Consider the following 11558-nt stretch of genomic DNA (forward strand, 5'->3'; position numbering starts at 1 on the left):
TTTTTGTGTAATTATAAATTATTAATGAATTTTTGAAGTATAAACGTCGAAGTTAATGAAAATGAAAATTAGAAACAAAATCATATTATATGTGTCAAATATTAAATTAAAATAAATCGTTTTCAACAATTTATGCAGTGAGGTGTGTCTTTTTGACATTCTGTCACTTTCTCTGCAAGTTTTCTCAGACATAAAGTTCAAAATCTTTGAATTTGTTTATATTCTGCTGATGCAAAAAAAAATAATAGTTTTTTTTCTTTCAGTCCTTTTGTTTTATTGTTGAAATTTTATAATTTTATAATAACATAGAAATAAAAGTCAATTAATGATTCAATTAAATTTTATTCTTTTATAAATTTAGATACTTTTTAATGGATTATTTATTAGAAAAATCATTATATTAAATATTAAAATTTTGTATTTTTAATTAAAACTTTATTGTTTAATTTTGTTAGAACCTAAAAAATAAAATATTAGAGTGGGTAGGTGTATTAAAATAATGAGACCGAGTACTTTATTATAAAATGATTTTATAATATTAATAGAAATTTTCTAAACTCATCTCATTACTTTAAACACTTTATCTTTTTAGAACTTTTTCTCTTTGTTTTCTCTCACATCTGTCTAAGTGTTCTAACTCCTTGGTCATCTGTTTGATGATCAGGAGGAGCTTAGACGATCACGGCGTCAAGGTCTACCTATCTACCCGATCAATTCGTTGTTTAGAGCAAATAAGTTTGTACTCTTTTCTTTGGTATTTTAGGTTCATGGTCATGCAAAGAGAATCTATTTTGCATGTGTCAAGAATTTCTCTTCCTTGATTCTTGGTTGAATTTAGGTTCTAAGGCTTGTCTCCAATCACCAATCGGTGATTTGTAGGTCTTTCTAGAAGCTCTTTGCGGGGAAGCAACGGTTGGGGATTTTGGAGCTGTAGGGTTTTTCTAAGGTAAGGAAAGTTAGAGTTTTCTTAATTGATTTTTGTGGTGTAAGTTTGATGTTTATATGGGTATTAAACTAATTGGGTGAAAATTATGTTTTATGCTAGTCTTAAATTATTTAATTAAGTGTATTTGGGTATTTTGTGATGAAATGTTATTGTGAGGTATATTGGATGATAACTTGTTATGGAATTGGATGTTAGTATGTTGCAATTCTGTTTGGAATGTATGATGTAAAGTTTATGAGATAAGGAGTTGAAAATATAGGAGTTTTGGTAGTTAAAATGGGGGTTTTGATGTGCAATTGGGTGAGATAGTGTTTGGGTGTAGAAATCTGGTATTTCAAGTCTATTTATATGTCATCTGAGATTTGTTAGTAACATTAGTCAGTATAAATTTGATAGGGAACTTGGTATGGATCAAGGTGATGGTTTTAGAAGATTTAAGTACAAATAAAGGGGGGTTTTAACAAGTGAAAGTTTGAATTATGGGTTCTGTGCTTAAATGGTTAGTGTGAGAAGTGTTAGTAAGTCATTTGGGACTTGTTAGAGTCCCTAAGTTGTTTGAAAATGAGCTATAACTAGTGGAATTAAAGTTGAGTCTCTAACGTGAGGTTTTGATAAATTTTAGTCTGAAATTTTGTTGTCAATGAGTTAAAAATGTGTTTAGGATTATTTAGATACATTTATTTAGGTACATTTAAGTCTATAATACGATTTAGGAGTATTAGAAGTTGGGAAAGATATTTGGAATAAGTCAAGAGTGGTTAAGGGGTGTAAATCCTCTAGTTTTGGTGTTGTAGAATTATGCAGACTCACTAAACGAGAGTGATCGCTGAGCAAAAGGTGAGGGATCTTGGCTCACTGTTCAGTTGTCGCACAGCGAGAGTGGCCGTTGAGTGAGAAGTGAGGGAGCTTTTCTCACTGTTTTTGTTGTCGCACAGCGAGAGTGGTCACTGGGCGAGAGGTGAGAAATCTTGGCTCATTGTTGTTGTTGTCGCATAGCGAGAGTGGCCGCTGAGTGAGAGGTGAGGGAACTTAACTCACTGTTTCTGTGTTCGCACAATGAGACTAGTCACTAAGCAAGTGCTGAGGGAGCCTGACTCATTGTTTATATGGTCGCCCATCGAGCTTGGTGCATTGAGCGACTAGTCCAGGACCTGTTTTTATTCTTTCTATATTTGTTTTCTGATAACTTTAAGCTATGTTTTGATTGTGAGAATGGTGTAAAAGTATTTATGGTATTATATGATCATTAATAATATATGTTGGGATTCAATGTGGAAGTATATGTATATGGGTATGGTCTCAAATGGTTTCATGGTTGGTAACATGGGTTCCATGGAGGAACTCTTTCGGTATGGCTTCAAGTATTTTAGAACGAATGCAGGGAACTCAACATTGAGAGTTATCCTAACATTCTAATGATCTTTCATTCTCAAGTAGAGAAGATTGAAACATGTGGCTGGAGTAGTAGGAGGTCCTAGTCTAGGTGCTTCCTGGAGGCCTATGACACGGTAACGGATTAACCTTGTGTGGGTGGTAAGGTGAAACCCATTGGCAATGGCTTTGCAAAGCAATAGAGGCCACCACAAGTGCACAACCCGCTATAGCTCGATATTCATTCTAAGTCCAGATAGTTGGTTTATGTCTTTGCATATTAAGATGGTTGGGTTGATATATGTATGTATGATTCTTGTATGATACGTTATAAATGACCTTTGACTTGTTTTGTAATCTAGCTTACTATTTTCTTGTTGTTTCTGTTTGTTGTTATGTTTTGCTTGGTTTGGTTTGGCGATGATCATCTGGTGGGTGTGAGCAGAGGGTGATAAGATGTTAGTGGAGTAAGCTATAGGTGGAGATTTTTCAGATGTTTCGAGACAACAATAGTAGAGTTATCTGTTTTAGCTTTGCTTCTTTTTTGTGGTTGAGATGACCATTCTTGCATATAGTTTTGTTATAACTATATTGTATATAAAGTTTTAAATTTATGGTTATTTTGGATGACTGTAAATTATACTTTATAATCCCTTCTCTAACTAGTCTTTTGTATTAAACGTGTAATGACTATTATATAATATATGTTATATTTTGGGATGTTACAAATTTTATCCTTAATTCAAATGACATAACTATGATTTTGAATCATCGTTCTTTACATATCTTTACATGAAAATTGAAAATCAAATAAAATTAAATTAATAACAATTGGAGTATTTTTAATTAAATTTATATTACAAATTTGTGTTTTATAAAGTATTGAAAAGTTTTATAATTTTTACTTTAGTACCTCTAGTTTGATTTTGTTCGTTTAGTGAAATGATGTGAGCAATTGATTTTATATCTTAAATACAACATTTACAAACTTAAACATCAATCATAAAAATATTAATCTTAATTATCTTTTTAACAAATGATATAGTTTCATTTTTAAACTAAATATTAAAACAAAAATTAAACCAATAATACCAATCAATGATTTTTAATAAAAATAAGGTTTAATCATCTCGGACATCCCTATTTTTGTAGGATTTTCTCAAATAGGTCCTCGTATTGTAAATGCTCTCGATTAGGTCCCTTATTTTGAAAAATTGAATCAATTTAAACATCGCCGTTAGTTCCGTATTAACATCGTTAGTTCCGTATTAACACCGTTAAAGGAGGTGACACGTGTCAGTTCGTGGTTGTTTTGAATTTTTTAATTATTTTTTACTTATTTTTAATTTTTTTAAAAAAATAACATTTAAAAAAAATGTCACATGTCAAACTGATATTGTGCCACGTGGCAATGACAGTGTGACATGACACTGACAGTGCCACGTGTCATTGTCAGGCAACGTGTCATTGTCAAGCCACGTGTCATTGCATTAGTCTCAATTTGGTCCCTGTATTTGTACTGTGTCTCAATTTGATCCCTGTATTTTTATTTTGTCTCAATTTAGTCTTAATTTTAAAAATTAAACAATTTTGTCCCTCCTCAAATTCAAACAAAATTTAAATTGTATATAAATTTTAACAAATATTTTTATTAAAATTGATATTTTTATATAAATTTCCAAAGGAATTAGCTCATTGAACAAATTATTAATGTGAAATTTCACTTTTTTTAAATAAAAAATTGGAGAAAGTTTTGGTGAAAACAGTAATTAAAGGTAGTTTCTTCTTTCATGATTTTCTATGGAAACTTTTACTACGAAAATTCAAACCAACATGTTATGTCACTCTTTTTTTAAACCCTTATAGGTATATTTAAATAACATAATTAACATTTATATGATTAAGTAAATATAAATATAGTTAAACTTAATCTTGTTAAAAATATTTAACAAAAATATCAATTTTAATAAAAATATTTGTTAAGATTTATATACAATTTAAATTTTGCTTGAATTTGAGGAGGGACAAAATTGTTTAAAAATTAAGACTAAATTGAGACAAAATAAAAATACAAGGATCAAATTGAGACACAATAAAAATCAAGGACCAAATTGAGACTAATATAATGACACGTGGTCTGACAATGACACGTGGCACTATCAGTGCCATGTCGCACTGTCATTGCTACGTGGCACAATATCAGTTTGACACGTGGCATTTTTGTAATTTTACTTTTTAAAAAAAATTAAAAATAAATAAAAAATAATTAAAAAATTCAAAAACACCACGAACTGACACGTGTCACCTCCTTTAACGGTGTTAGTACGGAACTAACGGCGAGGTCTAAATTGATTCAATTTTTCACAATAAGGGACCTAATCGAGAGCATTTACAATACAAGGACCTATTTGAGAAAATCCTACAGAAATAGGGATGTCCAAGATGATTAAACCTAAAAATAAATAAAGCTTTGGAGTTTTAATTTTTTTAAATTTGTAATACTGAGTCAAAATAGCATATTAATTAATAATAGAGATTATATTAATTATAAAGATTGGTTGGAAGTTTCACATCGATTAGAGATAAGACCAATTTAGAGTATAGAAGTGAGTGTAAACATCCACTTCTTAATAGGATTCAATATTGAAAAATATAACTTTTTAAAATATTTTTATATTTAATTTTTTTAATAAAAACCTAATTAAAAGTATCTTAAAAATTTAATTATATTACTTTTTATTTTCTTCCTAAAATATTGAAACAATGACTATACAAAAATAACAACTATATAAATCTAACTGACAATAAAATTAAATAATCAAGGTCGTACCGAATCAAATTAATGTGCAAATAAAGTGCAATATACTAGGAGAATTGACCCCTAGGTCGTCCCTCAAGGACCAAATGTGGTTCAAGGAATTAGATAGAACACGTAGTGGGGGGAGGGGTTATGTGGACCGTTTTGCGACTAGAATTAACAAACCAAAACACGAAATTCACACAATTCAAAGACAATTTGGTCATTAGCTCAGTTACAAAATTTCCAATCCTCGATTAACAATCAATTAATCACTACTTTCACCCTATTCCAACATCAATCAATCAACTAAGCGAAGATTAATTGGGTTTTCCTAAAATTGAATTATGCAAACGAATTGCACACATTTAATCAATCCTACACTGAACAGATTAATTAACTAAACGATAATTAACCCACATTAGACCATTAAGTGTGTTCTAATCTCCAATGCACAATAGATTCAATGAAATGCAAGGTAAAGTGCAACAAATTTACATTTAATACCCATAAATCTCAAGTAAAATGTTGCAGCATCGCTAATGACCAAACCAAATCGATTAAACTTCCATTAACACTTCAAAACAGAACCAAGCATTAAAAACGCTAACATAGAATTGGAACAGCAAGGGAAAACGAACAACAACTTGAAACACGAACTTCAAATGCACAAACTAAATTCACACAATGAAAACGAAACCCAAACAGAATCAAAACCGAATTGGAACATTCAAAAACGAACCTAATAGCATAAACAACAACCCATGAACGAGAACCCTAATCCTAAAATGAAAAACAAATTAGAACCTTAACACAACAAGGCAATCTGGACAGAAAGGAAAATGCATTGTACTAGAACAAAAATGGAAGAACAAAAATGGAAGAACGAAAATAGAAGCTTCAAACAAAAAACGAAAGTGGCTCCGAAAGGTAAAAGCTGGAATGAAATTTAAACAAGAAAGGAGAAAGGAAATTGAAATCCAAAACAAACTTCCATTAAATTGCAAAATATAAAGTATACCCAAGAAGCCTATTAGGAGGAACTCTTCTACTATTCCATAAGACCGAAAAACCTAAAAGAGAGAATGAGGGAGAGAGTTAGGGTGTGCCTCCCTTTGCCACAAAACTAGGTCAGAAATTACAATTGGGTCTCTCTCCAAATATGACCAAAAACGGTCCAAATACTAATTATGTCCAAAAGTCCACTGAAACGAAATTACAATTTAATTCTAAGTTAAAATGCTGATGTGGCAAGTGAAGAATGACGTGGCAACTCCTTGTCCCAAAGTATACTTCCAAAAATTCTTTTACAATTAATAATGACAATAATTAGGCTAAGATAATTCAAATTAATTAAAATAAAAATTACTAGTAAAAAATTAAGCATAATTAGCAAAATTAGAAAAATAACGAACATTCAATCATAATTCCTCAATTAAATGTAATACAATAAATTAAGTGAAGTAAAGATAATATTGACTCATTAATAATAAAAAATAAATTTTTAATGAAAATTTAATTAAAAATAATCAAATTTATAAACAAGTTAAAACTGACTTAAATTTAGTTCATTTTATAATTCTTATGAAAATTATGATTTTTAATTTACTTCTGAGACACTGTGCAGTCATTAACAGTTGATGGTGAAATTACAAATACTTAGTTATTTATCAAAATAACAAAATAAATCAATGAAAAATCACTTTTATTAAAAGTTTACTAAAAACAATTATCCTCTTTTTATTAGAAAATAAGTACGATTATCGTCAAAATTGTTAAAGGAGGAAAATACGCGTTAAACAAATTTACATATTGAAAAGAAATATAGAAAAAAAAATAAATCCTATGATTAAGACATGATAAATAAACGCTAACATGGTCTGACACAAACTGAATTAAGAGTGGAATGATTTTTTATTTATTTAATATTGTAAGTGCTGAGTAAAATATCAGCAATCAAAAAAGTTAATAAATATTTGACATTTATTGCACCCTAATGAGTAAATCAAAAGTATATAATTGAAGATCACATGGAAACTAAATATTGTTAGGTTAGGTTTAGACATAAAGTCACGGAAGATCCAACTTTACACTTCACATAGAAAGCTACTTCAAGGATATATTTAGAACACTAAAAATAAATTGAATTTAAAATAGCACAGAATAGGAAGAGACTCTTCAAAGACAAATTATATTTTAGCAGTTGAAATTTACTCTAAATCAAATATTTAATAATAATTTCATAAGATCTTCTATATTGCTGAGGACAGTTTAATTTAGTTATTGCTCGTCTTTCATTCTGTTTGGTTTGATTATCTATAAAAAAAAAATATTTTGATGTCGGTAAAAAAAATTGATAAATTTAATAATAAATACTAATATTTGTGATTTATGTAGAATAAGCAAAACTATTGTAGAATTGTCACTAGGGAGAAACACTGTAGTTAAATTAATTTAGAATCATTTCCATAATTGGTAAGAAGGTGAATAGAAACACATCAAAATGATTTATGAGGTGATCGAGAGGGCGATGATTAAAGAGCTTTAGGTTAGCAAGGTAGTATATGTTATATCGAGTCACTTTTTTTTTCTTCGAATCAAAGAAAACCCTTCAAAAAAATTCCAATATTTGATCAGCACATCAGGTAGTTTTTGGTCCTTACAATTTTAATATATAAACTTTAATTTCATTAACTTTATTTAAGTTTTATAAATAATTAAGGCAATAAAATACATGGTTGATGTTTAATACATGGTTCGTTTTCTCACTTTTGCACCGTTTTAAATTAACTTTACTCTGATTACATCACTCTTTGATGCATTATCTTTCATTTGAACCGATTAAAATGCGTTTTCGTTGGGTTTTGGTGCAGTTTTGCTCATGTCCTTGGGCGGCGTTCTTGGGCGGCGATTTATTGCGTTTTGCAGTCCTCCAATTCTCTCCACTACGTTTTTAAAATCATCCAATACAAAAAAAAAACGTACAATACATTCTCTTCAACTAAAATATAAAGTTGTAAACTCGAATCACCATGAGTCAGGAGCAACCTGAAAGGCCTCAAGCGAAAAAATCCAATCAAATACGGCAACGTTTTAGACGTATGATCTATAGTGTCAGACGTCTATATAGACGTCTGACCTATTGGGTCCGACGTCTCATTAAGGTCACCCATATAGACGTCAGACGAAGATCAGACGTTAAAAGCCCAAAATAACATACGTCTAAAGTCCTTTCTGCACTAGTGATACTTTCGTGATTTTAAAAGCTAGTAAGCTAAAAAATAAAATAAAATTAATATGGTATTATATTTATTTATAGATCATATTAGTATATATATATATATATGAGTTTGCTAATTTACGTGTAAGGTTTTTTTAGTTGGTACATTTTAGCAAAGTGTACCAAATTTTAATAGAGAAAAAAAATCTCCATTTAAAGAAAAACATACTTTAAACCCAAAGGTATTTTAATAATTTTAATATTTAACTTAAAATAAAAAAAATAAAAGTTAGTTATTTATGACTTAATAATTACCTTTTATTTTTTTATTTAAAAAAAACCTTAAACCGTAAACCCTATCATCCATGATTATTGTCACTTAGTTATTTATCATCCATGATTGCTGCCACGTAGTTATTTATCATTCATGATTGCTGCCACGTGTATTAGTAGTTATTAGTTTTTTGGCTTAATACCTTATTTTGTTCCTAGTTTCGTTCGACAATGTCAAATTAGTCCATTATTTTAAACGTGCGTCAATTACGTCCCTACTTAATAAAATTTATATCAATGAAATCCCGTTAAATCCTTACAAACGACGTTTATTTATAAAGTTCACTTTTTTTTTATTTTGATATTTAATATCTTCATAGTGTGAACCCTATAATGCGATGTTTTTAGCAAATTTGAGGAGAAAGGAATAATAATAAATTTTGAAAAATCTTCATTTAATGTATCATAACTTGTTCGACCAAGAAAATATCATAAATTGTTGTGATACAAATATAAAATAAGAAGTAACTTCATAATAAAATCTTTAGTAGAAGAATTACAAGATTGGTAGAAAAAATATAACTAATTATAAATAATATGAATGTTTTGACTGAAGTTATTTATAAAGAAATCAAAGAAATGGTGAGGAGTGACACAATTGACCAGTTGTACTTAATCAAAGTTTAATATAATTAAGTTCTATTATTCGATTTTTTATTTGTCAAAAAGTTGAGATATAAGAAAGGTTGTCATGCAGGATCCTGTGAACATAATAAAGTTATTGTTGACAAAGAAATTATGTTATCAGTTTCTTATTTGAATAGAATGAACTACAATATTACTCTTCAACGAAAACTTTTAAAATTTTTCTATCTATAAACATGTTCTAAAATATAAATGGTCTTGTAACTCAACATAAATATAAATCCAAAACTTCTATAAGAAATAAAAAAAAATTAAAACTATCCTGTTGTCACTTTTTCTAAATATATCAACATATTTAATTCAAGTAAATTCACCTCTAACTTCACTATCAATATCGCCTTAATTCAATTGGAAGATAAAACTTACCATATTATCTTCGTAAACCAGCTCCCTAATTCTTTTCCTACCAATTTACTACCATTCAATCATATTTAAAGTAATATTTTTCTCTACCAATTTAATGCATGAAAAGTATTCTAAAATCCAATTTTAAAGTAGCTTTATTGTGACATTGACATATTAATAATGCATGAAATTAAACTATTTATAGTAAATAAATAAATAAAAATATATTTACTTTATACTAAATTGTTTTAGAGACTTTTTCAGATATTTTTTCAAAAGTAATATACTGAAAGCCGAACAAATCACTATACTGTACCGTAATTGCACTCTAAAATAAAATTGTGATTATTACTTAAATGAAAATAAATTATCCCAGTTTTTGGAATAATCTAGAAAAAATTGAATATTGTATTATAAGTGTATCATTTTTATAAATAAAATTATAAAAAAACTCTCTAAATTTTAAATATATTTTCATTAAATAACTTTTAATGTTTACTAAAAACTCATTATTTTGCACATTATTTTTCATGAATAATTACATGAGTTTGGTTGCTTTGAAAACAATCCAACATTTGAGAAGTTTTACCCTCATGAAAAACGATACAAAAATTACCATGGACATAGAAGTGTCCATCGATGAATGATTATGCCACCCGCTTCCAAGGTTGATGTGTGATCATTATAAGGACTCTTCTCTTCCCATTTGCAAATCCATTTTTCTTGTGACCTCATCAACACAACCATGTTCACCAAACTTTTCTTCTTCTTTCTCCTCTTCACTCCCTTCATCTTCACCACACAACAAGACACCCATGATGATTTCGTGCGTACCTTGGACCGCAAAATGTTTGGTTTGGACGAAAACCAAGAAAAGTTTAGTCATTTCAGGTTGTATTGGCACGACGTGGTGAGTGGACGCAACCCTTCTTCCATCGAAGTAGTTTCATCAGGGTTGAAGAACTCAACGACGTCGTTTGGAGCGGTGAACATGATAGAGAACCCTTTGACATTGGAACCCCAATTGAACTCTCAGTTGGTGGGGAAGGCACAGGGGTTCTATGCTTCGACGTCGCAGAGTGATGTTACCTTGCTGATGGCCATGAACTTCGCCATCACTGAAGGGAAGTACAATGGCAGCAGCTTCACCATTCTTGGAAGGAACCCTGTTTTCAACGAGAAGAGGGAGATGCCTGTGATCGGTGGAAGTGGCCTCTTTCGTTTTGCTAGGGGTTATGCTCAGCTCAGAACTCACTGGTTCTCGCCCACCACCAGGGATGCCATTGTTGAGTATACTGTTTATCTTCTGCATTATTGATATATATCATATCAAAGGATATTATTTGTATGAATCGTAATTTAAGTGAATAAGTGTCATCTAAGTTACAACTCAAAAAGTTAAAATAAAAAAACCTTTAAAAATAAAATCATCACTCTGTTTGACATTTTACCTTTTTAGTTTCTTTTTATATTTAAATATTTAGTCAAAATTTTATGTCGAAATATTTATTTCTTGTTTTCTGCTTCTGGTCAATTATTGATTTATAGACATTTACTTATCGGTTAACGAAGAAATTCAGCACCCTGCATTTAACGAGGTTAGCAAAACGATAGAAATCTACTTGTTTAGCAAAAGAAATTTGGAAATTTTATAAAAATAGTTGTTGTTACTATATGAGATCGAGTCACCTAAATTAGCACGTCTTCTCTGTCGGTTCGGTCTTCGTGAGATTTTTTTTTCCGTTGTCCAAAGTCTGTTCGTCCTGTCCGCTTGGGAGGGTACCTGTCAAAGGTGCTCTAATCCTTAAGTCAGTAATGGTCCGATCGGTTGTTTAAGTGTTGCAATAAATGCGTAATTAATGAATCTGCCTACCTCTTATCTTTGACCTGTATTTATAGTT

The 11558-nt window shown here is 29.8% G+C and overlaps 1 pseudogene; it reads left to right on the forward strand.

The window, feature by feature from the left end:
* Positions 1-10305: 10305 nt before the first annotated feature.
* Positions 10306-11107, forward strand: LOC124834168 (dirigent protein 22 pseudogene; annotated as a pseudogene).
* Positions 11108-11558: the final 451 nt, after the last annotated feature.

Source organism: Vigna umbellata, chromosome 3, assembly GCF_029865625.1.
Source record: "Vigna umbellata cultivar VRB3 chromosome 3, Vumbellata_1.0, whole genome shotgun sequence".
NCBI lineage: Eukaryota > Viridiplantae > Streptophyta > Magnoliopsida > Fabales > Fabaceae > Vigna > Vigna umbellata.